This window comes from Amblyomma americanum, chromosome 1, assembly GCF_052857255.1.
Source record: "Amblyomma americanum isolate KBUSLIRL-KWMA chromosome 1, ASM5285725v1, whole genome shotgun sequence".
Taxonomy (NCBI): domain Eukaryota; kingdom Metazoa; phylum Arthropoda; class Arachnida; order Ixodida; family Ixodidae; genus Amblyomma; species Amblyomma americanum.
In genome coordinates, this window is record NC_135497.1 from 408,661,663 (window position 1) to 408,685,754 (window position 24,092).

At 47.0% G+C, this 24,092-nt stretch overlaps 1 pseudogene; it reads right to left on the reverse strand.

The window, feature by feature from the left end:
* Positions 1-725: 725 nt before the first annotated feature.
* On the reverse strand, positions 726-18,289 carry LOC144124254 (uncharacterized; annotated as a pseudogene).
* Positions 18,290-24,092: the final 5,803 nt, after the last annotated feature.

The following is a 24,092-nucleotide window of genomic DNA, read 5'->3' on the forward strand; positions in this document are numbered from 1 at the left end:
GCCTCGGTTGCACTTGTGTTTTTAACGGTGCAGCACGAGACCGGGTCTCCACTCACGAACCACTACCGCTGTGTGTGCTGCCTTGTGATCGTATTCAGCAGCGTCCATGTAGAGCACATGGGATCTGCCTCGAAATTTGCTGTGTAGGGCCACAGCCCTATCTTTGCATCTACCTTCGTTAAATACTGGATGCATGTTCTTTGGCAGCAGAGGAATTTTGAGTCTATCCCTGGTTGTTCTAGGTACGTTATATGTCTGCTATGCACACTCTGAGGGTTAAAACCCCAGGCGCTCCATGATTTTTCTTCCAGTTTTGATTTTTAAAAGCCTTTGATGCTGCGACACGATGGTAGCTTGTATGAGCTCATTCAGAGTGTTGGAGACGCCTAGCCTTAGAAGTTTTACCTTTGAAGTATTACCTTTGAAGTAATCAGAGGAATGCCTAGTGTGGTTTTTATCCCTTTTCTTATTATGATTTCAATTCTGTCCTTTTCTGCTTTGGCCAGTTTGAGATAGGGGCAACGTATAGCACTCGGCTTATGACGAAAGCCTGAATCAATCTGAAAGATTGGCCTCCTTCATCCCTGCATGCTTGTTAGAAATGCGCTTGAGTAGCTGGCACGTCTGGCTGGTACTCACTTCAAGTCTCCTGATAGTTTCTGTGTTTTTGTCATTTTCTTGTATGCGCAGCCCTAGGACTCGAATACTCTCTACCATCGAAATGGCTATGCTATCCACTCGTATAGCTTTATTGTCACGGGTCGTTCAGACGACGCGGGTCGAAGGCACAATGGGGGACCATGACCACAGGAGCAGGCACCAGAGACGGGCCAAGGGATCGCGGCCGGGCTCACGAGTGAGTCCTGCCGAGCTTCTGCCTCTTCACTGTCGATCGGCACCCCGCTGTTTGAAGATGACGTTAAGTGCAAAATCAAGGAAGAACAATAACACACACGACACTGCCCCCCCCCCCCCCTCTGAAAGGTGCATCGTCCTGATGCGCAGAGAGGCGAAATTAAGGCTGAAAAACGTGTAGAGCACGAAGAGTTAGGCCACGTGCTCCGAGCGGTCGTAGTGCGCTTTCAGGCGAGTTACGTGAACGACTTGGGAGGCAGGCGGCTGGCGGGACGCCTGCGTTACGAACGGCAACACTTCATAATTTAACTCGCCTATACGGCGAATTACTTCGTACGGGCCAAAGTATCGTTTCAGCAGCTTCTCGCTAAGACCACGGCGTCGAATTGGAGTCCACACCCACACTTGATCGCCAGGATTGAACTGAACATCATGGTGGCCTTGGTTGTATCGGCGAGCATCGACTTGCTGGCTGGCTTGGATGCGAAGGCGTGCCAACTGTCGGGCTTCTTCCGCAAGTTGGGCGACGAGTTGAGCATCGGCGTAAGCGTAGACGTCTGGCTGGTGGGGCAGCATAGCGTCGAGCATGGTAAACAACTTTCCGGCCATGCACCAGGCGAAATGGGGAAAATCCGGTAGTTTGTTGAACCGCAGTGTTGTATACGCAAAAGTTACTTTCGGTAACACTTCATACCAGGTTCGGTGCTCGATGTCGACATGCATTGAGAGCATGTCAGCCAAGGTCTTGTTAAAGCGCTGGGTCAGCCCGTTTGTTTGCGGGTGGTATGCGGTAGCTTTGCGCTGGGCGGTGTGGCTTAAGCTCAGTATCAGTGAGATAAGTTGAGACAAATGCGGCACCACGATCAGTGATAAGGACCTTTGGAGCACCTTGTTGAAGAACGACGGACTAGACAAAAAGCTTTACCAAATCCCAAGCCGTTGATGATGGCAGAGCGCGTGATTCGGTATACCGCGTGAGGTAGTCCGTCGCAACAGTGATCCATCGGTTGCCCGATTGCTACTTTGGAAAAGGTCCGAGTAGGTCCGTACCGATCTGCTGGAATGGACTGAGTGGTGGAATGATGGTGTAAAGGAGTCCCGCAGGCTTCACGGGTGGAGTCTTGCGCCGTTGACACTCGTGGCAGGTCCTGGTGTAATGGCGAACGGTCTTGTCAAGTTGTGGCCAATAATACTTCAAACGTACACGCGCGAGCTATCGGTGAACGCCAAGTGTCCCGAAGAGGGGTCATCATGAGACGCTTCTATAATATCGTCACGTAGACCAGTGGGCACAACTAAAAGCCATGACCTCGGGCTCAGGGCAAAGTTCTTATAAAGAACGTTGTGTCGAAGGCATCAATTACGTACTACGCGTACAAAAGGACGAGGACCTACGCCTCCTTGACCCTCCAAATGTGAGATCACGTCGCGAAGGTCGGGGTCGAGTCGCTGCTGCGCCGCTATATCTTCGGTACTTAGAGCTCCTAAGAATATGTCATAGTCGTCCGTATCAGTAGGCGCGGATTCAATGGGAGCGCGGGAAAGGCAGTCAGCATCAGTGTATATGCGGCCAGACTTATAGATGATCATAGCGTCGAATTCTTGCAGTAGAAGGACCCATCGTACAAGTCAGCCTGCAGGGTCCCTTAGATTGGTCAGCCAACACAGAGAGTGGTGGTCTGTGACCACCTGGAATGGGGTTCCATACAGATAGGGTCTGAACTTTGTGATCGCCCAAATTACTGCGGGGCATTCTTTTTCGGTGGTCGAGTAATTGGTTTCTGCCTTCGACAAAACACGACTGGTGTATTCGATGACACGTTCGGCGCCATTCTGGTGCTGTATCAGGACGGCCCCGAGGCCCTTGTTAGTAGCGTCAGTGTGTACCTCAGTCGCGGCTTCCTGATCAAAATGGCCTAGGACAGGGGAAGCCTGCAGGCGTCGTTTTAGATGGTCAAATGTAAGCTGCTCTTCACTACACCACTGGAATGGGACGGACTTCGTGATGCGAGTAAGTGGCGCGGCGATATCCGAAAAGTTAGGAACAAAGAGTCTGTAGTAAGTGCAGAGGCCCTGGAACCTCCGCACGCGTTCTTGTCCGATGGCGTTGGGAAGGAAGCGACGGCGACTGTTTTATCGAGATCAGGAAAGACGCCCTCATGACTGACGAAGTGACCCAGAAATTTCAGTTTGTCATAGACAAACTGGCACTTCGTAGGCTTGAGGGTGAGGCCGGCCTTTCTGATAGCCTGCAGGACCACTTTTAGGCTAACAAGATATTCATGAAACGTGCTGGAAAAAATGACCATATCATCAAGGTAGACAAGGCATGTTTGCCTTTTGAGGCCAGTGAGCACAGTGTCCATAATGCGCTGGAAGGTCACTGGAGCAGTACAGAGTACGAAGGTCATCACCTTGAACTCATACAGTCCATCTGGGGTGGTGAAAGCCGTCTCTTTTCTGTCACGCTCATCGACTTGTTTCTGCCAATACCCACTTTTAAGGCCGATTGATGAAAAGTAACGGGCATGACGCAGGTGGTCAAGCGCGTCACCGATGTGCAGAAGGGGATATATGTCCTTCTTTGTGGCTCTGTTGAGGCGCCAGTAGTCAAAACGAAAGAGAAGGGTGCCGTCTTTTTTCATCACCAGCACCACCGGAACAGCCCAAGGACTCTGAGATGGTTGGATAATGTCATCGGCCAACATTTCGTGCACTTGATATTGTATCGTTTCACGTTATTTTAACGAAACCCGATAAGGTGACTGACGAACAGGATGGACAGCGTCGTCGGTAATTATTCTGTGCTTTGCTATTGGCGTCTGACGAACCCCTGCTGACGTAGAAAAGCAGTCGTGGAACTCACCCAGCAGAGCGAGGGGCTCGTCTCTCTTTCATGAGCAAAGTTGCGGGGCAATGCTGACACCAAAGGAGGCACCGAGGGCTGGGGAGGGGGTGTACAAGAAGACAAGGTCTCAGCATCGACAGGGGCGCTGAGGCGCTCGGTAAGGCCGATTACTGTGCCCTTGGTGAAGTGCTGCGGAGCGCTGCAAAAATTGGTGACGAGGACTTGGGCACAGCCAGAGTGAAGCCGCGTGGCACCTCTGGCAGCACCAACACCCCTGTCAAGAAGCAGCTGCACACTGCCTTCAAGAAGTTCTCCAGAGGCAACTGGTGTGGACTCGACCAGCGGAAACATGCTCGAGTCAGGCGGCAAAGTGACGTGGTCCGCTAAGATGTGCGCCTCGGAGAACGTCGACTCTGAGCTTGGCGGGTCAAGGGCACTAGGGGTAATGTGCGGCAAGAGGCTGAATTCGGGGCTGAGTCTTTGAAGACACCGGCTAACACGGATCTCGTCCTCCTTACTAGAAGGCCGGCGGCCCGGGCTGGGAATGGGACTCTGTGAAGCGGGAGGTAGGGGATGACGTTGCATAAGATGGCACCTCCGCCAGAATGTCACAGGTTGTTCAGACGATGCGGGTCGTCCCCGCAGCGGGGCATCTGCAGCTTGCCGGCGTCGGTGAGTGGCGACACCGCAGGTTCCCGAGCATCCGCAGGGACATCCCCGCAAGGGGATGATGGTGAACAGTGCATCACCACGGACCCGAGAACCTGTGCCTAGCCGTGCGTGGCATCACCGTGTCCGGGGAAAAGGGAATCCTGGTGGTTGAGCCGATGCCGAGCGTTTGGACCTTTAAGGCCCCTCGGCGGAGGCAACACACCACTTTGGCCCCAGCTTCCTGTAGACGGCACCTCCGGCCTGACCCGACCGGAGGGAATCGGCAGTCGCCTTTTCCTATCCTCCCCTCCATCTTTCACGTTCCTATGTCTTTCTCACAACTCTCCTATCTCCTACTCGCTTCTTGGTTTTTCCTTTTTTCCTGGCGGCGAGGGTTAACCTTGTGTGACCAACTACCCTGAGTTGCGTCATATTTGGTTATAGTTGAGGTGTACAGCTGGTGTGGGCAGGACTTGCTATCAAGTTCCTGTCCCATCCCCGTGTTGGACTCCGTGGTGGGTGGCTGGCACCATGACCGAAAAACTAAATTTTTTTATGGCTCCCCAACTTTCAAAACCTGATCGCTCTCTCAAAAGAGGGCAGAACAAGGCAGACAGCTTCTTTCAAAAAAGAACAGTAACTTTCTCCAAATATCATGTGATCCACAGTGAACAACAAGATAAACAGGCAAGAATAATAACCCCCTTCTTTGTGTCAAAGTGCTTGACTGAAACCTTAGGCATTGGCTATAAGCTGTCAAAAATGACCAGCGGCGACTTATTGCTCGAACTGTGTGACAATGTCCAACACTCTAAGCTCTCCAACCTAACGTCCACAGGGGAAATCCCGGTCTCCGTGACTCCTCGCACTTAACACTGTCCGAGGCGTAATATCGGAAAGTGATTTTCTTCACATAACTGAAAAAGAAATGCTCGAAGGGCTCATCGACCAAGACGTCATAGATGTCCACCGAATCAAAATCCGGAAGGACAACAAGAAAATCGACACAAAACACATGATCCTGATGTTCAACACCAGCGCCCTGCCCGACACAATCGACGTGGGATATTTGAAAATCAATGTAAGACCATACATACCAAATCCTCACAGATGTTTCAACTGCCAAAGGTTCGGCCACGGCTCACAAAGCTGCCGCGGTCGCAAAACTTGCGCAAAATGTGCCCCGAATGATCACCACTCTGATGTATGTGACGCAGCCCTGCGCGGTGCAAACTGTGAAGGAGAACATGCTGCATACTCCAGGGCGTGTCCGTCCTGGAAGAAAAAGAGATAATCACCATAAAGACAAAAGAAAACATTTCATTTAAAGAAGCGAGAAGGCGTTTTGCACTTACAAACACATTCTCCTCCACAGCAAAACAAAACTTCACTGATGTGGTGCGCAGGGGTGTAGCACCACACAGCACTCCGGCACCTGCCAAGGCCGCTCCCACTGAGCCTATGGCAGGGCCACCCACGCCCCAGGCAGGGTCAGCGAAAGCTGCCCTGTCATTGCCAAAGCAGGGACCGCCGGTCCATGGGTCGGCATCCCGCAGGACCTCCCCCCGTTGGTAGAAACCTGAAACTAACACAACCGCGGCTGCGCGGTCCTCCAGCACCTCTGTTGAGGTGATGGGTACAACACCCACTCCGCCTCCATTACAGCGGCGGAACAGCTCTCTTGAGCGAAAAAAAGACTGGCCCCTCATAACGGGCCCACCACATAAGTAAATCCCCTTTCATTTCCTATCAAAAACAGAAACATGGCTTTTTTAATTCAGTGGAATTGCAGAGGACTTATGCGGAATTACAGTGACATAACACATATTTTAGGGTCAATTTTACCCATAGTTTTATGTCTTCAGGAGACCAATCTTGGTCTACAACATGTGCATATCCTGAAATATTATAAAACTTTTACACACGATCGCGAGCAGGCAAACCGACTCTCAGGAGGCGTCGCAATTGTCGTCCAAAGCGGCATCCCTGCTCGAGAAATCAAGCTCAATACAAAACTTGAGGCGGTTGTAGTCAGCATTGTGAGCTATAAAACACTAACAATCTGTTCCGTATACATTCCTCCACATTTTACATTAACAGTCCATGATCTAGAAGAATTGATAGATGAACTTCCAGAGCCATATCTGGTAGTTGGGGATTTTAACGCTCACTCCCCTTTTTGGGGAAGCGAGCGCTGCGACTGTAGGGGGCAAACAGTCGATGATTTTATCCTCTCAAATAACATCTATCTTTTAAATACAGGAAAAGCCACTTATTGTTGCCCAAGCTCGGCAAAAATGAGCTTCCTCGATTTAGCTTTCGCATCACCATCGCTTTTTAACGATTTTAAATGGGATGTTTTAAATGACCCTCTGGGAAGTGATCACCTACCCATTATCATCAGCCTCTCATCGTCTACTCCAGTCATCCCCACAAGACCACGGTGCTGGAAACTTCACCTCGCCGGCTGGTCACTTTTTACAGCTAATGCCACACTAGAAAAAGAATTTTGTGAAGACCTCACCATAGACGAAATTAACGAAAGGTTTCCTACATGCATAATATCGGCCGCTACACTAGCCATACCACAAACAACAGGACTCGTACACAAAAAACATAAAGTATGATGGACACAAGAATGCACGTTAGCAAAAAACAACAAAAAGCTTGGGGCTCTCTACGTCTGTGTCCAACAGCGGAGAACTTGATTGCCTTTAAGAGGGCCGAGGCCAGAGCGCGATTCATTCGAAGAAATGCCGAGAAATCCTCTTGGCAGAAATATGTGTCCTCAATAAACAGCTCAATAACCTCAAAAAAGATGTGGGAAAAATTTCGTAGATTCAGTAGTGACCATACCCCTTTCACACTTCCTCTATTGACTACACCTGGGACACAAACATCATTAGAGGAACAGGTCAACATATTGGGTGAGCATTTTGCTGAAGTTTCCAGTTCGTCCAATTACACAAACACGTACCATAAGCACAAAGCAATAGCAGAAAAACAAAAACTTCCATTTGCAGCAGGTATGCACGAGGACTACAACCAACCCATCACACTCCAAGAATTGAATAGGGTATTATCTTCGGGTAAAAAGACAGCACCAGGACCAGACAATGGGCATTACACTATGCTCGCCCATCTCTCGGAGGCTGCCATGCAGGCATTGTTGAAATTCTTTAACAAAATATGGACGACTGGGTATATACCTGAGGAGTGGAAGAAAGCAATAATAGTACCTTTTCTGAAAAACCTGGAAAACCACCAACAAGTCCTAACAATTACAGATCGATGGCCCTCACCAGCTGCATTGCTAAATCTTTCGAAAGCATAATAAGCATTAGACTGACCTTCACACTTGAATCTCGTCGATTCTTAGATGTACATCAATGTGGATTTAAGAAAACATGCTCGATCACTGATCACTTTATCCGCCTAGAAAACACCATCCGAGAGGCGTTCATCCACAAACAGCACTGTATCAGGGTCTTCTTTGATTTGGAGAAGGCCTATGATACCACGTGGAAGTTCGGCATCCTCCATGACCTAGCAGAGAGAGCTAGGGATCCGCGGCAGGATGCTGAACTGCTTGAACGACTTCCTGACCAACCGCACATTCAGAGTCCGTCTAAGAGCAACTCTGTCAATGACATTCACCCAAGAGAATGGTATACCCCAGGGATGCATTTTAAGTACGACACTTTTCATAGTAAAAATGAATTCTTTGGCCAAAGTAATACCCAAGTCCGTAATGTATTCAGTTTATGTAGATGATTTACAGATAGCGTACACTTCTTCCAGCATACTGTCCTGCGAGAGACAAATACAAATCACAATAAATAAACTGGCTGCTTAGGCAGAGAAAAATGGATTCAAATTCTCTCCTCAAAAAACAGTAGCTGTTCTGTTCTCATTACGACGAGGCCTACAGGTCGATCCCAATCTGCTTGAATCAAATGACACTGCCAGTCAAACAGTAACATAAATTTTTAGGCGTCACTTTTGACAAGAAACTTACATTTCTACCACACATTAACAACCTTAAAAAGAAAGCATCCCAAGCCCTCAATGTATTAAAGGTACTCTCGCGAAAACAGTGGGGGTCCGACAGAGCATGCCTATTACAAATATACCGCTCTTTGGTGCGCTCCAAGCTGGACTACGGGTGCATAGTATATGGTTCAGCAAGAGCATCCTACTTGAAACGACTGGACCCTGTTCATAATCTTGGTCTGCGCCTATCAACTGGAGCATATAGAACATCCCCGGTAAATAGTCTTTATGTTGAAGCTAATGAGCCGACACTAGAGGATAGAAGAGTCACACTTACATGCACGTACATCCTAAAAACCCGTTCTCTTCCTAAACATCTCTGCTATCCCATTGTTACCAAGTGCCCATCTAGAAGATTATTCAATAATAAACCACATTTTATCAGGCCACTAATAATGCGCATTTAGGATAAATGTGAAGAGTTAGCAGTGCTGGACACCCTACCGAATATTGCACAAACACATGAATATCTGCCACCATGGTACAGCCTCCCTACGGTGTGTGACTTCACACTGACACACGTAAACAAAGAGCAAATGCCACCTAAGCACATACTGCAAGAGTTCTTTGTCTTACGAGAAAAATATGACACCTACACTGAATTTTACACTGATGGCTCAAAAACAGTCATGTCGGAAGTGCAGTAATTCAAGGTAAAAATGAAAAAATGATACGATTGCCACAGTATGCATCGGTATTTACTGCGGAGTCTTATGCAATCTTTGTAGCCGTAGAACAAATAGTAAAACAAAACATAAAAATAGCATAATTTACACCGATTCACTGAGTGTGCTCAAAGTGCTGCACCCTACAAATGCTGCTGAACCCATAATAGGAAATATCATACATAACATAGTCAAAGTCACAAAGCAAAAACATAACATTATATTCTGCTGGGTCCCTAGCCATGTTGGAATTTTAGGTAATGAGAGAGCAGATGCTTGTGCAGCACAAGCTCGAATTGGTCATATAAAACAAGTTAACATACCACAGAGGGATTTTTCTAATTTACTGCACAGTAAACTAAGGCATAAGCGGCAGGTTGCATGGGAAGAACAGACAAACAACAAACTACACTATAAAACCCGTTTTGGGAGAGTGGAGATCATCTAAACATCAGGAACGTTTTACAGAAGTTATTTTGTGTCGACTACACTTTGGACACACACACCTTACACACAACTTCCTATTGACCAAAAAAGACAAACCTCTCTGCGAAATGTGTGACGATGAACTCACGGTAAACCATTTTAATTGTATGCACAAAACTGGAACAACTGAGGAAAAAATATTTCACAACATTCTGCAATGAATACATCCCACTACACCCCATGTTACTTTTGGGTGATCAAGCACTGGTTGATTTTTCAAGCATTCTTAAGTTTCTCAGAGAAGCCAATGTTTTAAACAAACTTTAGATATAAAAACCGTAACCTTTAACAAAAGCTCTAACCGTGTGCTTGGTGCATCATAGCCTCAGTTGCTTTTGTGCCATTAAAATCAATATAACTAACTAACTAACGATGCGGGTCGAAGGCATAATGGGGGACCAGGACCACAGGAGCCAGGCGCAAGAGACAGGCCAAGCGGTCGAGGCCGCGCTCACGAGAGTTCTGCCGAGCTCCTACCTCTTCACCGTCGATCGGCACCCCACTGGTTGAAGATGACTTTAAGTGCGAGATCAAGGGAGAACAAAAACACACACGACAATATCACAGCCCTTGCAAGGGGGACTGTTTCTTTTTCTTTTTTGAGATGACAGAAAAAGAGCCTATGATTTTTCTGCTCAGCATTATAAGCCAATCGGCTCGAGATATTTCTCCATTGCATCTATGGCTCTCTGAAGTGTGCTTTCAATCTGTCCATCGCTACCCCTGCTCACCCGCAGCGCCAAATCGTCGACATATATAGTGTGACGCAGATTTGTGATTCCGTCCAGCTGCCCTGAAAGCCAAATCATCGCTACATTAAACATGGAGAGAGAACGGACCCTTGCGGCGTCCCTCTATTCCCCAATCTAATGTTTTTGAGTGATTGTCCTCCCAGGCTGATGGTGGCAGTCCGAATTGAGTCTTACGTAGTTACACGTCTCGACTCCAACATTTATCGCGCTAAGGATCTGAAGTAAGGCAACGTGTTTGACACTATCAAAAGCTTTGGAGACTACCAGTCCCACAATGACCCTAGTATCAACAGTCTTTTTATCGATGATAGCTCCTTCAGCTGTGGCATGACATCGCATGCCGATAGGTTTGATCTGCAGCCTGTCATGGTATCAGGATAAAGATTTTGATGTTCCATGAATCTATTCAGTTTTGATTGAATAAATTTTTCAATGCAAGATGTGATGGAAATGGTTCTAAGATGCTAAAAAGCTGAGCTTCTTCCCTTGCTTCGAAAAGAAAATCAGGTTCGCAGCTTTCCATGCTTGCGGTATCTCTCCCTTCTTCCAGAAAAAACATCAACATATAGAATGCTCAATTGATGAGGATGACGTAACGGTGTGAATGGGGAAAGGATCGAGCAGATACAAGCAAGAAAAGCTGCAATGAGCGGCCAATGAAATCGGCCAATTCGCTTTATTTAGCGGGATGCAGTACTCACCAGAAAAATCAGAATTTACTCTTCCCCCCAAAGAAACACGGCAGGGGAATTATAAATTTGGAAATAAACGGACAACCCCTAAGAAGTACGAATAAACTTTGCATTTTGGGAATGTGGCTGCAGGAGAAAAGCAAGCGGGGTCATGCCATCCAGCTTTTGGAACGCTAAAAAAAAGAGATGTGCAGAATGCTAAGTCGGAGTTCCCGGGTTCGAACACGACTGCGGCAGCTGCGTTTTTTATGGAGGCAAAACGCTAAGGCGCCCGTGTGTTGTGCGATAGAGATCCCCAGGTGGTCGAAATTATTCTGTAGCCTCCACTACAGCAACCCTTTCTTCCTTTCTTCTTTCACTCCCTCCTTTATCCCTTCCCTTACGGCGGTTCAGGTGTCCAAGGATATTTGAGACAGATACTGCGTCATTTCCTTTTGCCCAAAAACCTATTTAAAAAGAATGCTAAGCCGGGCTACGAACAGTGGAAAAGGGATGCAGGAGCGAGAGGCATTGCTGATCACTTTCACGGTCATCATACCGAGGATATCTACTACCTAACAATAGGAAAAAGAACAAGAAACAGACATTACCCGTCGCGGTGGCTCAGTGGTTAGCGCACTCGGCTATTGATCATGAGTTCCCAGATCCGAACCCGACCCCAGCGGCTGCGTTTCGATGTAGGTGAAACGCAAAGGTGCCAGTGTGCCGTGGGATGTCACTGCATGTTTAAGACCAGGTGTTCGAAATTATTCCGGAGCCCTCCACTAGGGCACCTCTTTCTTCTCTTTATCCCTTTTATCCTTTTATCCCTCCTTTATCCCTTCCCTTACCACGGGTTCAGGTGTCAGCCTAGATAAGTGAGACACTGCGCTGTTTCCTTTGAAAATTGGTTGTTAGGGAAAGGAAATAGGGCAGTAGCTGCCTCACATATCCTGGAATACACCTCAGCCCACCTCAACTGTGCTGTAAGGGAAGAGATAAGGGAGGGACTGAGAGAAGAAATGATAGACGGGCCATAGTGGAGGTCTCCGGAATAATATTGACCACCTGGGGATCTTTAAAACGCACTGACTCACATTGCCTTCCCCCAACAAACAATTTCATCAGAAAGGCGTATCAGAAATCCTTTGGCGTCATGAACAGCGTGTTGACCGAGAAGCTGATGAACATGGGGGGCGTACGGCACCTATGAGGAGCACGTAAAGTGAAACCATGCTCAGGTTTGAACTGGAAAGACGTAAAAGATCGCCCGCTGGTAGAGCGCAACTGGTAAAGCTGGGATACCTGGTAGATGAGGGCGAAGACGGGACCGACATTGACAGCAAAACGAGGAGCAATTTCGTGGTTAAACCGGTGCTCATAAACATGGACACGAAAAACCACGAAGGAAGAAGGGCGGTGAGGTCATCGGAGTTTTATTTATTTATTTATTTATACATACTGCAGCGCAATTATATGCGCTATGGCAGGAGTGGGAAAACACAAAAATGCAAGGAAACAAAATGCAGCAAAATGTACAAAGTGAGCACTACAAAAAGTTGAAATCACAAATGAAATATCAAACAAGAAAGGAACTGTTAACGACAGGGTAAGAATTCACAGCTATTATGCGTCTTCAACGGCAGTTACAAAGTTTTGAAATGGACAAGAACGAATGGACCCGGGTAGAGAATTCCAGGCTTCTATTGAACGGGGAAAAAAACTAAACAAAAGAATAAACAGATGGTTTTGTATGTGGACGTATCCGGGTACAGAACAGAGGGAAAAAAGATGCCACCATCATCTGGAAGACAAAGTAACAAGCATTAGCTGCTTGGTTTACTACAATTGATATAAATGAGATTAAGGTGAGGTACACTATGGGAAATACGAATTTCACACCTTTGGATTTATAAGTGACGTCACCAATCAGTCATTCATTGGATATATCAATGACATCACCAATCAATCACCAGTTCATTACAATAACGTCACTAATAAATCACCTAATGGGTTGTTTTATTGATTTAGTATGGGGCCGTCTTCTTGGAATTCTTAGAAAATTTCACCCCGAAGGGAGGTGGTAGCACACCCGAAGAAATCTAGAAAGGTGCTGAGTAAGAGCTAACGCACTTAAAAATATATGCAGTGGTTTAACTTTCGCAGCCCTGGAATTTAGCAAAAAGCAACGACTTACTAAGCGTTTCACGCTCGTGTATGGCAGCTCCGTTGCACGCTCGCGACAGCCGTTCTATATATACCCACACGACCACGTGGCTATGACGTGATATCACATGGTCTTAAGACACACCCATCTGATGTCATCACGTGGCTTCACAACACCCCATCAGATGTTCTTAATGTCAAAGGTCAACCCGAAGGTCACCCAATGCCAAAGGTCAACTAAAGGCCATGAGTCAAAGTCAGGGCTCAAGGATTCGACACCCTAACTGTGCCACATATATGGTCATAGACGGCTATCCTTGGTTGGGCTGAAGTTCGTTCAAGGTCGTTGTGCTGCCTACCCGAAGACTGCTTTACTTAGCGTAGTGATGCTTTTCACTCCAACATTAGCTGCGATTTAACTAATGCTGAACCTCAGTGGTTAGCGCGCTCTGCTACTGATCCGGAGTACCCGGCTTCGAACCCGACCGCGGTGGCAGCACTTCGATGGAGGCTAAACGCAAAGGTGCCCATGTGCTGTGCGATGTCAGTGCGCATTTAAGATCACCAGGTGTTCGAAATTATTCCGGAGCCCTCCACTAGGGCACCTCTTCCTTTTTTTATCTCAGTCCCTCCTTTATCCCTTCCCTTACGGCGCAGTTCAGGTGACAGCCTAGATAAGTGAGACTAGAGTCAGTAAATAAAACTTGGAGTACCGGCATTGTAGCACGGCGGTAAGCAGGGGCGGCCATTTTGGTATTTATCATTGTTGTCAGATTGCCGCTTCTGTGACCTCGCCTCTAATCGGCTAACAGGGAATGGGCCGCGGTAGTAAAACGCGAAGTCTGGGAGTCGATCGGCACTGCCACTCAATGTACTTAATATAAGCATGCAAGTTACTGCATTCATTCACCTGAACATCTGCATAGTACGCTTATAACTTCGCAAGGAAAAAAAAGCACATATGTAGCTGCGCACTTATTTACCACCTTGAGCCGGTGTGCACGGGGCACTGGCAGATTCACTCGCCCCCAAGGAATGCGTTCTTTTGTTAATAGCACAGCATGTTTTAATGGTATTTAATATTTACTTGAAAGTGTTTTTTAATACGACTGACGTAACTATTTGTCTCAAGTAGAAAGAAGTCTGGTAAGCGCGGTCAAGTTGGCGTGCTTATAGCGTACCTTAAGCGTGCTAAAAGCGACATGCTTTTTCATTGCATCATGCATGTGTCGTGTTTCATGATGTAGTCCATGATCTCGAAGCTTGTCTGGAAAGAAGCAGCCTCAGGCTTGCTACTAACAGACACATGGCGAGATTGAGAGGGGACGTGGCAATGAAAAGTGTTTTCGTTATTTATGCATGCGATATGTAACTAAATTTAGTGCAAATATGAAATTTCTATGCTAGTTTCAGTAATGCACTTTATTTTTAGCTATACGTGGTGCAGTTCTTGGGTGAATATAATTAACACCCTCGTCAGTCACCTCAAGGTATTAAATAATTGAGTAGAATGTATGCAATTTTTTTTATGCCAGCATGTTCACGAAGCTTTGTTCTGTATGATGATGCTATTTGTTCTTTTTTTAGATGATCATGTACTTATGCATGCATAATTACATGAAAATGTTTCTTACAAAAATAACTAACATGGTACTGCACGTGTAGGAAAAAATCGAGAGATAAATTACACTCCTCAATGTCTTAGGAATCGTTTGCGACAAATAGAATCATTCTATTTTCATGCGTTACGAAATCCCGAAGGTGTGAGTGATGCCAATCGCCGAAAATGTGAAAGGTCAGAAAACGAACCTTAACGTTTATTCTCTCATTTTTTGCCTCCTCGCTTGCGCTTTGGTCAAAGAAATGCGGCACTGAACTCAAAGAAAGCCTCAAAGAGATCAAAGAAATTACCTCACAATTTTCGATGACCACGCATCTAGACAGCGTAATTTATAAATTTCTACTGAATATTTTGCTGTAATTTTTCGTCACGAAACAGAAGACCCCAGGGCTAGGAAAGAAAATAATTCCAGAAATAAAAAAAATGTTCACCAAATCGATCAGTTTAACAAGGGGAGAGAGAAGTCGACCTGGCTGGTGCGTGATCCTGCGGATAAAAACAGCACCTAAGCGAGACAGAGGAGAATGGGGACATGACGCTGTCCCCACTTTTCGCACAGTGCGACACCTACGTATGTCAGCAGACGGTGAGCGCACGTCTGCTCCGCCGAAAGAACGCCAGCACATCCTTTCACTACTGTCCCGAAGTAAAATCATTCTGGCTAGAGCAGAGGGTCAAAAACTTTCTATTTTATTCAATTCCTAGCGTAGAAATCAATGCCAGAAACGCTTTCTGTTTACTACTAACCATATATACAGTGCACAGTGGCGACTGTTTCTCTGAATACGCCGCACATGTCCAACGCGAGCTCATGTACTTCAAGAAATTACTAAGTTGAAAACATCAACCATTGCTGTGATTCGCAGAAACTGAAAACGTGCCTACAAGCCTTGAAAACCCGCGTTCAACACCTCTCCGTGACGACACTCCCTGGCCTTTTGCCTACCGTGAGCCCGCTAGCGACTGCAGCGCCACCTCGTGCCTCAGTGCCTCCTCTACTTTCTGTGCCTGGCAAAAGGAGAGGTGAACAATGGGAGCCAGCCGTCGGGGCTAGTACGGCCTTTCGCCGCCATGCGCCGCCACCGGAGTAGGATGCCCATCGCATCACCGTTGCTCATAGAAACGGAGACCGCAGCTGTTTTGTTGTTGTCTTTTCGACTGCGTTCATGTTGTTTCAAGTACAATCAAAACATTTTTAAAAGGGAGCTCGGAAACTCTTATTGCTATGGGTAACCGGCCCATTTCAGTCGTGTCGTTTGCGGCTATTGCTGTGCAATGCGTGTCTGCTGCGCTGATATGACCTCACACCTGCTTAAATCCAATGCGTGGAAAATTGTTCTGTCACCTTTAAGTTCGCTTGTCTGAGGGTCGTTATTTGAAAGCAGTGTTTGGCAGCAGCTAACACTGAAAGCTTGGGCGTTGAAAGAGCTGGCGCCAGAAAATGTGGAGCTGTGCCATGTGGTTTCATCATTTGATCTGCAGCGCACTTCCTGCAACACTGGTCTCTCGAGTCACAGTGTTGACGCTCAACTTGGACGTATATATGGTACGCGCGAAAAATGTGCCCTCCTATCAGTGCCATCAGTTATGTAACGCAAGGCGCTGCACCATCTGCCTGCAGATAACACTGCTTCTATCTAGAGGTTCATGCATTCAATATCAGCGCATTGTGAGTCAAAACTTACTCCAACTCGAAAAAAAAGCGCTTACTGTGGAGGGTAACTCCCATATGGCAGTTTCACGTACTTTCGCGTTCCACAGTTTCGCGTACTTTCGCGAAAGGGGCTTTCTTGCAATATGTTTAACTACGTCATGCTTATCAGTGACATTGAATGCGTAGTTGCAGAGGAGCGGCCTCAGGAAACGAACCGATATAAGGTTCATGAGCTTAAGTCTGTGCTCGTTGCTGTCATCGCTCTTGCACTTCAGCAACTTTGAAGCACAAAGAGCTGGGACAGCGTGCTCTACTAATCTTGTGAGAGGCTTTTGCAAGGTCTGATTTTCTTGAAGGGTGCGGTCAGCAAAAGCTCTTAATGTGTCCAGAACGAAGAGAAGCTGATCTGACGGATAGAGCAGCCCACCTCGGTTTTGGCTGCAGGTGAACTGAGAGATTGGCTGGTTGCTGACTGGCTTGGTACACAAAGTAAGGCAGTTCTCGCATTCTATATGCTCGCCGAAAACTCATGCAATGAAACCCGCATAAGCGGTAGCTAAGATCTGAAGCGATGGCAGGTGCTGTGGCAAAATTGCGGTGGTTAGCCTCTGAAGCATCAATCTTGCTCTCGGCAGCTTCGACGGTGCTTGCACAGTCGACGTTAGGGGAGGCTTTGGAGCTGAAGTAGAAGTTCGTTGCACAGAAGAGAGGATATCAGCGGGTATGAGTGTTGATATCGGAGAACATTTTTTGTGGGCAATATTTGATGCTGAATTAGACGCAGCGATCCCGGTCTTCAGTAGCTTTTCGAGACCTGACAGGGCAGCCCGAACATCCAACATGTTGTTACACCCGGATGACATTCGAAACTACCAAAAAGGGATTCAATTGGATCGCTGTTGAATTTTCGGGGGAGGATGAAAACGAACTTCTCTTCAGTGAGCAGATATTTTACACACGCCACTGTGGAATACGTAGTGATCAGAATTGCCTGATACGTCTCGTCTGTGAGAAATTCACTGGTATGCCCGCATCTTTTTTTTAGCCCTTCTATATACATAGGGAAAGTGACTTCAAGCCATTCAAGCCGCAGATCAGCACTGTCGTCGAATTGACGAGCATCCGAAAAATGGTGGTGTATGTGCTGCGTCGTATCGGGAAGCACGAACCACCGATAAACGTTCTTCATGAACGTAATTGTTGGGCCTGCAGCTGAAAATGACACGACACAAGTGTGCCTAGCCTGATCGTTCAGGTGCTCCAAGGCAGCGGTGACACTAGGAGACATGAGCTGGACAGCTCTTGCCACGTTCATCTTTTCTATGTTGGTCGGATAGACGTGCTTCCTGCTCAAATAGCAAACAGGCTTTACAGACAAGCCTTTCTGCAGCTCGTATAGGCCTTTTACATGAGAAGCAGAAATCTCACCTTTTGGGCCAAGGCCACGCGACAGAAACTGTGACCTCACCTTCTTCATCACATGGCACGGATCAAAGCTGATGAAAAGAAGCCTGTTGCAGTCACAGGGGTGTTCGATCCGGTAGGTAAGCACACCATTTCCGAGCAGTTTCATGCAGTTCACATTCACCTTATGATTGTCAGTCACAAGGCGAACAATCCTAAACCCACAGGCTTCCACTTTTTGCATGACAAAAATCGTCAACTGCTGGAGTTGGGGCCAAATTAACCCTCTTGTAGAATAGTATGCGACTGGGATTCGAAACATTGTTGACAATCCACTGAGGACAAAGCACAAAAGCGAGTTGGCTAAGACAAGGTCGGCATTTTCCTCTTCCAGCCCAATGTCCACTTGCCCGACAAAGCAGTCACGTTGCTTATTATACTGCAGCTTCTCCTTTACCCTCATCTCATCAACAATGAGCAAGCAGACCTTTGATTGTGGATTGCCCAAGTTTTGGGCTTCAGATATCAGCCAGGTTTCCACCAGTTGGCTGAACCCAGTCTCACCACTTGTCGTTCCAATATAGTTGGTTAGGGTCTTTTGGTCAGGTAGCTTCAAAAGCATTTCCCCCGAAATATGTTCTTAGGCTTTTGTTGATAAATGCCTCAGTATCACACAACGCTGAGTTGTTTCTTCACACCAGGTAGGCCTTTTTTTGTTGAAAGTGCTGATTTTATCCATGAGAAACAAAGCTGAAGCCTCTTTTTCTGCTGCTCTTTCTCTGATGTAGGAAATGTCTGCTGTCAAAGAATCCTCTTGCAGTTTCTTGAGCTCCATCTTGTAGTTGTCAAGCGTCTGCTGTAGTCTTAGTATCTGGCTCCTCAGGTCTCTTTCTTTTTTCTTCCATTTGGCCTTTTCGGTAGTGAGCAAAGAAGAGGCCGAATTGCTGTCAACCTGGATGCCTTTATCGCATGTAGCAGTCTGTGCAGCCTTGTGCACCCATTCATTTTGGCAGTCTACAGCATGAAGGTCCATTGTTTCGTCTGCAGTGCTTGTAGTGTCCATGGGCTCCGATTCTTCAGCTTCGGGACCTGATAGCGTCAGCGTCGCACATGGCAGCGGTCGAGAGGTAGCGTTGCTACTGGTGCAAGCATTCGTTGCCTGTTTGTTCACAGCACGATCACGTTTAGTAATACTTGCCGTGCTTCGTTCAGGGGTCACCTTGGGCTGCAAACGTGAAGGGTAATCTTCAAAGACGGATGGTACTGCATCCTTTCTGAGCCACTGCTTTTTACCTTCTATGAAGTCTTCTGTTCTGAAATGGCGGCTGCATACTCTAGTGTAGTTCGATTCTGTATTAGGCAACCAATTACTGCAAGCCACCTCTCTCGTACACCAGCGGCAGCTGGTATTCCATGGAACGACAGCCCGGGAATCTTTTTCTTTCCGTTTGATTTGCACAATGGAACACAACAACGCGACATACTGAGGCGTATAGAACACGTTCTTGCAAAAGCCTGAAAAAAAAGAAACACGGATAAAGCTTCGCATTGTCAGCGCGGCTGGAAGGACTGCATACAAAACGCGCGTGCGAAAGACAAAGAAAAACACAATTACAACCAAATACGAATGCAAGTTTCGCACTGGAAGTGCAGTCGGAGAGATTGCATGTGGAATACGTACCTGCAAAAGCCTCACAAAGCCATGCAATTAACCAATGAAATTAAGCCAATGCAATTAAACATGAAAGCAAGATTTGTACTGCGCGCAGCCGATCAGCGCCAGCCCAGCTTCTCGTATTCTCGAGCGGGCGGGCGGATGGATGGATGGATGGATGGATACGGCTTAACCTTTTAAATCGGGCGGTGGCTCAAGCCACCTAGCCATGTCTTGTGAAATTTTACTCCTGTCTTGCTTTTAGCCACCAATTGTATAACCTTCGCTTGGTTAGTTCTACCTTCTTAAAATCTATTTTCCCTTCACTATCCTTAAACCCCAATGCCTTGGATAAATCAGCCCCGCTGCTTTCCACTGTAGGATGAAGCCCTTTACAGAAAAGTATCAAGTGGTCAGCCGTTTCCTCCTCCTCTCCGCATGCAATGCACGTGTCTATCTCGTGGTACCTGACTCTATACGTCTTAGTCCGCAAAACTCCAGTCCTGGCCTCAAACAACAAAGAGCTTCCCCTACAATTATCATAGATATTTTCTTGGGCAATTTCCTGTTTAAAGGTCCGGTATGTTCCCAGTGCTGATTTCGTCAGCATCCCTGTTTTCCACAGAGCTCTGTCTATTTCTTTAACCTTTTTCTTAACTGATAATTGTTGATTTGCCCCCCTACTGCTGTCCAGATATTTGCTTGTCAATTTTCTAGTTCGCTTTCTCTGTTTCATGTCAACATTCTTTATATACAGGCATCTGAAAACTTTCCTAGCCCACTGCTTTGTCTCCATCTTTCTCAATCGTTCCTCAAATGCTATCTTACTGCTAGCCTCTCTGCTCTCGAAAGACGCCCATCCCATATCACCTTGTACCCCCTGATTTGGTGTATTGCCATGTGCTCCCAAAACTAACCACCCTACTCCCCGTTGTTTAATTTCTAACCTTGCTTGAACATCTGGTCTCATGCACAGGACCGCATTACCGAAAGTCAGGCTAGGGACCATCACCCCTTTCCAGATCCCTCTTACCAATTCATACCTATTGTAATTCCACAGTGCCGTATTTTTCATGACAGCTGCATTCCTACTAGCTTTATTCATTACATATTTTTCATGCTCTGTCAGATACTCAGCACTGTTATTTATCCACACCCCAAGATACTTGTACTCATCCACTACTTCTAGCATGAACTCCTGTATTCTATGCTCGCCGCCCTCTTCATTAAATATCATGACTGCAGATTTTTCCTTACTATACTTGAAACCTAATCTATCTCCCTCTGTACCGCATATGTCTATCAACCTCTGCAGGTCTTCCTTGTTGTCAGCCATTAGCACTATATCATCCGCGTATATTAGTCCCGGTAGTGACTGTTTAATCCATTCCCCTTGCTTGAAAAAAGAAAGGTTGAAGCCTAGTCCCCTCCCCTCTAGCTTGGTCTCCAACCCTTGCAGGTACATGAACAACAAAGGGGACAGAGGACATCCTTCCTAAGCCCCTGCTGTATCTCTACAGGCCCTGATCCATTTTTTTCCCATTTTATGCGCACTCTGTTACCTTTATATATATCTTTTCAAAAATTAATTACTCCATCTTCCACATTCAATGTGCCCAGTATGTCCCTCAAGTACTCCTGAATAACGTTGTCATAGGCTCCCGTAATATCCAGAAATGCTATCCATAGGGGCCTGTGGTCCTTTTCAGCAATCTCTATACACTGTGTCAATGAAAATAGATTGTCCTCCAACCTCCTATATTTCTGGAACCCATTTTGTAGTTCCCCTAGCACCCCCTCGTTCTCCACCCAAGCCTGCAGTCTATCCTTTATAATCCAGGGTGCGCACAGGTCCTTGAAACCCTTGAAAACCCTTGAATTTGGAAATTGCATTTTCAAGGCCCTTGAAAGTGCTTAATTTTTTTTTAACCCTTGCAAGTCCTTGAAATTTCCTGTGCGGGATGGAAATCGCGATATACACAAAAAAAATCGGTGCGAAACCCGTGCATAAAGTGGAAAAATTATTTTTTCAGCGCATAGTTTTTCTGCTGACCGTTACACGAAATTTTTTGAAAGTTTGACAAGTTTGGTGGAGCCCTTTAGACAGCTGGCCACATTGAGGTGGCGTGATCGCCCGTTCAAAAGTGTACGGCCGTATCGCCATCGACATCACCGGCCGTTGGTTCGGCGTCTCGTGGTTTTGCGTAGAGATGGGCAAAACGGCTCACTTCAGTGAGCGGCTCAGAACGACTCCGCTCACTGAAGTGAGCCGGATCATTTGAACGGCTCACCCGCTCACTTGGGTCGCTCAGGAAAGAGCCGGGTCTTTTGAGCAACTCCTTTAAAGAACGAGTGAGCCGTGGTTCTTTCCTTTCCACTCCCTCTCTCCACAAGTGCGACGCAGGGACCATCACTTTTTTTTTCTTTTCCTTCCGCATGCTACCGGCTCCTTTAAGCGCGTCTCTATTCTTGATGGCGCCGACGCGTCGCAGGCCTCCGCTATCTGATATTTCTGGGACGAGCCAGTGGGTTAGTGGCACCGCCAGTTAGCTGAGAAAAAAAAGAAAGAAAACTTGTCATCCTTCGAGAGGCGACGCGTAGGTGGGGCGGGGAAGGAAAAGAGCATCACGCAATAAGGGTAAGGGCTCCCGTAATAATAGGTTTTTCGGAAATTTTCTTTATGTGTTTTTCTTTTATCCAAGCCCTGGGCTCGAGGTTGTGTCAAACTTCAGGGCTGTAGGTGGCTACCTTCATTGGTTATCGAAACTTAGGACGGGCCTCGAAATACGGCCGCCCTAACTTCTTTGTTTATAAAACTTACAAAAACGCAAGCAAATGCATTACAAATCACAAGTCGGTATTGCCTAGTTTAGCTAGAGGCTCCGTGCAGTGGCTTGTAATTCTGCAAATATACCTAGGCTTTAACACGTGGGTCGATAAGTAAGGTCTTGTAGTGTATGTTCTCTGTGTGAGAATTACCTTTTTTTTTAGTTACAGTTAGTTCGGCTGTCTGTGTGAGATCTGCTTCTGTAACTCAGTTTGCCTTTGTACATTTATGTAGATATATTTCCTCTCTTCATCATCTGCATTCGACAATCGTCCCCATCTTCAAACACTGCCTGGAGAGGCCCTGTTCCTCTCTAAAGAAAAGGAAGAGACCATGCCTGAATTTACTACACGGCTATTTTACGGATGCATATATTGTTTTGTTTTCATGAAAGCCAAATAACTAGCAGGTTACACTGTAACCTCTGCTATAGAGTTTAGTTATTTGGCTTTAAAAAAAACGATATGTGCATTAGTAGAATAACCGTGTTATAGGTATTTTTACTAATACCTTCGAAATGTTGCACCAGCTCACGATGCAAGATCGGTGGGAGTCGTGAGACATCGCTCGAACAACAGCTGTCAATGAACGGCACCATCCTTTGCCAATGATTTGCCAGAAGACACGTTCTGAGCGAAACAGCGCTCGCAGACAACGGACGACAACAAGGAAGACACAACACCGCAGGACAACACAAAGCGAGGACAAGATCTGCGAGCGCTCTTTTGCTCGGAATGTATCTCAACCAACTCGCCCAGAAATACGCACTTTGCCAGAAGACCCGGCTCTGATTGAACGGTTCTTCGAACGGCTCACTGAACGAGAGAGAAGCGGATCTCCAAAAGAGCCGCACAGCTCACTGAACGAGAGAAGCGCCTCTCCAAAAGAGCCGCACGGCTCACTGCACGAGAGAAGCAGTTCACCAAAAGAGCGACTCTCCAAAAGAGCCAAACGGCTCACTGAATGAGAGAATCGGTTCACCAGAAGAGCGGCTCTCCAAAAGAACCAAACGGCTCACTGAGCCAAAGACCCAGCTCTTCAAAAGATCCGGATCTCCAAAGGAGCCAAACGGCTCACTGAGCCAAAGACCCGGCTCTTCAAAAGATCCGGATCTCCAAAGGAGCCATTCGGCTCACTGAGCCGAAGACCCGGCTCTTCAAAAGATCCGGATCTCCAAAGGAGCCAAACGGCTCACTGAGCCAAAGACCCGGCTCTTCAAAAGATCCGGATCTTTTGAAGAGCCGGGTCTTCGGCTCAGTGAGCCGAATGGCTCCTTTGGAGATCCAGATCTCTCGTTCAGCGAGCAGGCGACCCGTTCACTCAACCAGCTTTCTCGCACTGCTAATAGATGGCGTGCAAATCGCACCCAGCAGCTCTGACGGACGGTTCGACATGGCTAACTGAACGACAAACCAGCTTTCTCGCAGTGCTAACAGATGGCGCGAAAATCTCACCCGGCAGAAGACCCAGCGACACAGCTCTGACGGAACAGACAGTTCGCCGTTCGGCACGGATCACTACGCTGGACTACGGTCCTATGGATCAGTGAGCCGGATCTCTAAAAGAACCGCCGCTCACTTTTACTGAGCCATGGCTCACCCGCTCTTTTAAAAGAGCGGCTCAGAAGACCCGGCTCACTCCTGAGCGACCCATCTCTAGTTTTGCGTTGCACGTGCGTACGCTGACGTTTACTCTCTGCAGCCGTGTGTTCAGACAGTTCTCTGCGTGTGACTGCAGCAATCCCGCGATCCGCAGAAATGCCCGGAAAGTGTACATTTCAAAGCG